Genomic DNA, 6,000 nt, shown 5'->3' with positions numbered 1-6,000 from the left:
ATAAGCTTTGAGGGGGTGGGTGGGGGTAAGGATTCAGGAATTGAAGCAGTTGGCTTAGGGTTGTTGCACCCGGCGGGACATGGATCTGGCACCCCCCCCCCATTTCCAGGGGTAGAAATAAGGGATCATTCCCTGATAGCCATCCGGGCTATCCAGCCATATTTTGTGATAGCCCGGAAGTAAATTCAATAGCCCAAGAGAAAAGATGTTGTGTTCGCAAAATTAATTGAAGCAAGCGTTCACCGATTATTGAGCTATAGGGCCTAAGTGAGTAACACATAATTGCTTTTTGTCTAATTACTCCAATTACACAAACACACAATTTACTTAAATTGCCATGCATGTGAAATTTAAACATGGCAGTGAGTATAGCCCGATAGGCTACATGGGCTTAAAATCTTAATCTTATAGCCTGACTGAAATGTACTATTATGTAATTAGCATTGGCTATCGGGCTATCGCTTATTTCGACCCCTGCATTTCTGAAACAATTACACATCATGAGAGCACACAGAAATTTGTATGTGGAAAAGTATTTCAATGACCAACTATTTATGTTGAAATGGACGAGAAGTGTGTGAAATTTTTGACTTTCACCGCTTGGAGGGGGCACAGAATTGATCTAAATGGTGCTGAATTTGGTTGATTTGGTGCACCCCTAAGACAGCACCAGGGGCAGGCCCTCCTCACCCCCCCACTAGACCAGTACAACACAAGTAAAGGCAGGAAGTAGGTTGTCTATAAGGTAGGAGGAGAAGTTGGAACCAGGGATGTAGCTATAGCGGGCGGTGGCAGGCGGCAGAGCCCGGCACTCAGTCTCAGATTTAGAGCCCACCACTGATAAACAATTTAAGGTCTAGCACCCAGCACTCAAGTGTCAAAAATTGCAAAATTACATAGAATTTGGCCAAATTTAGGTGATTTTCAATAAAATTGTCAATATCATGAAAAATTCCCTCAAATACCACCCAGCACTAAAAATTCTCTAGCTACAACCAAGCACGCGACACTCCAGAGGACAGAAAATGTGACTCTCGGCTGCTCTCGGGCTGGTCTCCTACACAGTCAGTTAATTATGTGGTCATGACACTCGTCGTTCATACAGTCTGGCCCGAGACTAGGCAAATGTGACTCTTGCACTGTCTTCACGTCGGTATAGGCCCTTTGCACGTTAATTGTACAGAGTGTCTTATCTCATAATTATAAAATCTCTGCTACAACCCTGTTTCTGACTATAGTATTATGGATTTCCAGTTAACCTTTTGAACCCTGAATTTGAAATAGGCAATGATGGCGTGACCCTGAATTATCTGCATAAATTACCATACTGCCTAATTGTAGGCATTAAGTTGTCCTTGCACTGTTTTTATGATTTATATTTGCCTTAGTGTTCATTTATTTATAATTTGTTTATTTATATGTGACGTGTCATGTCAAAAGGAGACACTTTTGGGCAGGATCGTAAATGGAGAAATAGCCAAAAATCTGTCCGGGGTGAATTTTTCACAATTTGGGTTTGTTGCGAATTTGTGATGTTATTAATGTTAACAATATTGTCCGATAGTTTCAGACCGAATATAGCTGGCATCTTGTATTTTTTGAGACATTTTTCAAGTTAATTCCTACTCTCAACATTGTCAATAGTATTTTTAACGGCCGATATCTCAATTTCCAATTTTATAATACCATAACTTCCGAACTCAATATCTTCGCTTAGGAATGTCCGATTTCATAGGGGGAAACGACGTTGTGGAGCACAATATCTCTATATTTAAGATATGTAAAAACATCAAAATTCATAACCTGCCCAAAAGTGTCTCCTTTTGACATGACACGTCACATATATATATTTATTCATTTATTCATTCATTTGTTTATTTATCTAGTGACAACCTGTGTTACTTTTATAACCTGGAAGTAACCAGGAAGTAAGCTTTCTGGTGGTTGCTGTTGTGTGTGGAAGTTCCCATTGACCACTGCAGCATTTCACCGCACATACTATTATGCACTGTACATATAGCACTATACACTCACACATACATAGTATCCAATGCAGTATCAGCTGAAACATCGATAAAGTCCTCATCTATTTCACTTTCAAAGTCACTTTCATTCTCATATCTCCATTATCATCATCAAGTACGGCAACCAAAACATCGGCCACAGATATACGTTTTGCTGTCAAATTTTGTTGGCTTTGTTCACTATTTTTGCTCAAAACTTTGACTACGCCACTGGTAAACCTATCGATGCCCAACTCCGATAAAACAAGCTATGATTGATGCCGCAAAAGAGACATTTCGGGTTCAAGGGGTTAATAAGGCTTCACTTTTAGGCAAGGACATACCCAATTACGCACAATTTGACCTTTTTTCTTCTCTTTACTTTACTCCCTTTTCTCTTCTTCTATTTGCTTTTCTAGGACTGTTACTTTTCTTTCCTATCTCCTCTCTTTTCTCCATCTTTCGTTCCTCTTTCTTTGTTTGAGGGGGACGGCAATCCCAGTCATTGGTTCCCATGAATCTATGCCGGTTAGTACACATTTATTATTCTCAGCAAATTTCCAATCTTACTTTCTCATTTATACCATCAAGACTTCTCATAAGGTGCAGCTGCCTCCCCTTGCCCACTCCTTTGCTGCGCCACTGGCATGGGGGAGGGGTTGAAATAGGAATGGCCAAAAATGTGATGCAATCAAGCTAAATGAGTCTGATGTCGATAAATGAGTCTGATGAGTCCGAGTCAGTAAAGTAAAATCAAATTTTGAGGTTTTCTCAAAAACTTAATTGTTGCGGGAATCTGTTATGCTAGTTGGATTCCTTGCATCATTTCCGTTCTGGAAATGTGTACTTTTATATACTTCTCATCATAACATTTGGAGATACAAAAAAAACCCAATCTATAATAAATTACTGAGTTGGAAAACTTTTCGTCATAAAAACTTGAATGGTGGTGATGCATTTGCAAATTGCATTTTTGCAATGCTAATCATACACCGAGTTACGCTACATATTCACCTCATTTTTAAAAATCTTAGTGATTAGAGTCTAAAAATGAGCAAAAACAGCCTAAAATACATTATCCAGGGTCCAAAAAAATACTGTACGGTTACCAAGCATCATTGTTTACGCGTGCATCTACACGATGACGGCGGGTGTATTGGTTTCATGCATATTTATGTGATGGTCTGCATTAATTGCAATTAAAATTGAGCAAAGAAAATGGGAAGAATAAACACAGGAATATCAAAATGAATGAGGGGACTAGTGCATGGGTGCCATGGGTTGGCGATAATATTTTACAATCCGCGAAAAAAAATTGTAAATTTACTGTTTTCACATTCACATATTTGTTAACTATTGAAGGGGACAAAGTACATATCCCTAGAACCATACTACACATAGGGACAGATAAAAGAGGAGAGAAGCTGAGAGAGGATAAGAGGGATGTGAGCTAAAGAGAGAACAGAAGAAAGAAGGAGAGCCTAGGGGAAAATGAAGAAGTTGATTAAAATGAATTAAAATGAAAAGACTGATCAATCGTTAATTAATCATAGGGAGTTGGTAAAATTGTTCTCAATAAAAATCTCGGAGGGTGGTGATGCATTTGCAAATTGCATTTATTTACGAACCACGAAAGATGGGTGACCACTAGTATTTAAATTACTGACTCGAGAACGGTATATACAGACTACAGTGCATCGTTTTGATATGGATGTACACATATCTCAAAATCAATATTCCTGACATCCGACTCATTTTGCTTGATCACATTGACAAATGTGAACATATGCCTAAAATTGTACCATTTGCTCAAAGTAGTGCCATTTTCAGTGATTTGTTGTTACTGATTGGGGAAAAAGATTACTGGGGGAAAGACAAAACTTGTAGGTCATCCACAAAAGAAAATGTACATGTATGCATTATAAAAGCAAGCAAATGTGAAGGTATAGTATGTATTGCGTGTATCTCAATATGTTACAATCCAAAGAAAAATATAAATACAAGGACTCTCTTTATCTACCAGACTTATGTCAGTAGAAAGCAGAATAATTACTCAACACAACTCAACACATTTTTATTCTGTCTTATTTAAACATCTACATTTCATAGATATGGTGATTTACATGAAGATTAAATCCTAGTTGATCCACTATTCACTATGATATATAATACTGAGCGTGGCTGAATGTATAGAAATTGGATGTGGTGAATTTTGACATGCATCAGTAAATTGACTCCTAAAGGTCCGTAACCCAATTGACAGTATCATCCCCTTCCCATTTTTCTCATTGTTGATGAGTTTTTTCGTATCATAATAATAGATCATATTTTTCTCATTACCATCCTGAAATTTGACACTCCAAATTGATGTATTTCTGAAGAAATTGTGACAAAAGAGACGAATTGTCGAAATTTCACATGCCCAGGAGTTCTAAAGAGGCTGAATGAAATTGTTCAACCAGAAAAAATAGATCAAAATATATAGAGGGCACTATAATGATATACACTTAAAAGTTAAGAAATGCATAAGGGGCAAAATAGATAAAAAGCATGACCTTATCTTGTCAAGCATGATACGAGGAACATGAAAAAAATATAAGAGAGCCTGCAGCCCACTATGAGTTAAAAAAAAAAGAATCAGTTTTTCATAAAAATAAAAAAATCACAAAATAAAATGAAAATGTGAAATGTACATGATATTCACCAGCAAAATTAGAAAGAAATACTTCAAGGGTGAATTAAATAAAAAGCATGAATAGTTGGGCATAGTGGTATGGCAAATCCTCGGGACATGATAATGGGAATATGGCATACTGTGTTGTTTCAGGATGTCGGACCAGAAGCAGAATGCAATTCACACGTACCACCATACTGGCTTGCTAATTGTGCTAATTATTCACATTTAAGTTTCAGTTTTACACTCAAAATGTTTGTGTTTTCTCACATACCGTAAACGTTCGCCTAATGGTGCACCTGGGCTCCTTTGCCTTTGGGTAAATTTTATGCACAAATAGAGAGCTCCCTCCTCTAAAAATCCCAACAAGAATAAAGGGTATGTGCCTTTATTTGCTGGTGGGATTTTTATGGGAGGGCACATTTATTTTGTGTCTAAAATTCCGGTTATGTCAAGGGAGCCCATAGCGCCATTAGGCGAACGTTTACGGTATATGCATAAAGGGACAATATTTGAAATTGAATGCAAGTTTGAAGACAATCCATATCGTAAACCAATAGGGCTACCTCCATTTAAAACAAAAGCTCTACAGAAATTACATGGGGATGGGTTATATGGTACAAACCCCCAGTACACAATGAAAAAATATTTTTGATATCCCTTTTTCTTCTAGATTGAAAAAATTTATATTAAAATTGTTACATTTTTAATGATACCCACTACCTTTCCTTTAAATACTGACTCATCCACAGATTTCTCACATATGTAAACCAGATTGACCAAGATGATAACAGGTGATTTCCTTGAAAGAAAATAAAATCAGAAAATCCTGTCATGCCCTGATTGAAGCAATCCCTTCACCTGAATCAGTCACTGATACAGTGAGTCTTACCCCCTCAATCAAACATGAACAAGTTGTTGGCAAGGTTGCAGCTACAATGGGTGCAGCAGAGCACATTATTCACTTCTGGGGTCACCAATTTTGAAGTCAATGGTGGGAGGGGCAAAGTTTTCGAAGAACGATACTTGAAAATCGACAAAGAAGGTATCAAAGTCGATAAAGAAGCTTAAAGACTAGTTCAGCTTTGAAGAAGAAACCTTCAGTGAGCTAGCCATAAGAAGAAAGAAGAGGACGCAGAACTGATTAACTGTTGTATTGGAAGCCCGGATTGGAAGAAAGAAGAGAGCGTCACAGTACCAGATAGCTTCGCTACAGAAGAAAGAAGAGAAGAAAACAGATAGCTTCGTGACTGTATCATCATCAATTCCGTTCAAATACCAGAATTGTGAGATTTGATGCATTTTCATCGTTGGAATATATTG

The sequence above is a fragment of the Amphiura filiformis genome, chromosome 16 (genome assembly GCF_039555335.1).
Source record: "Amphiura filiformis chromosome 16, Afil_fr2py, whole genome shotgun sequence".
Lineage (NCBI taxonomy): Eukaryota > Metazoa > Echinodermata > Ophiuroidea > Amphilepidida > Amphiuridae > Amphiura > Amphiura filiformis.
This window is presented reverse-complemented; position numbering follows the sequence as displayed.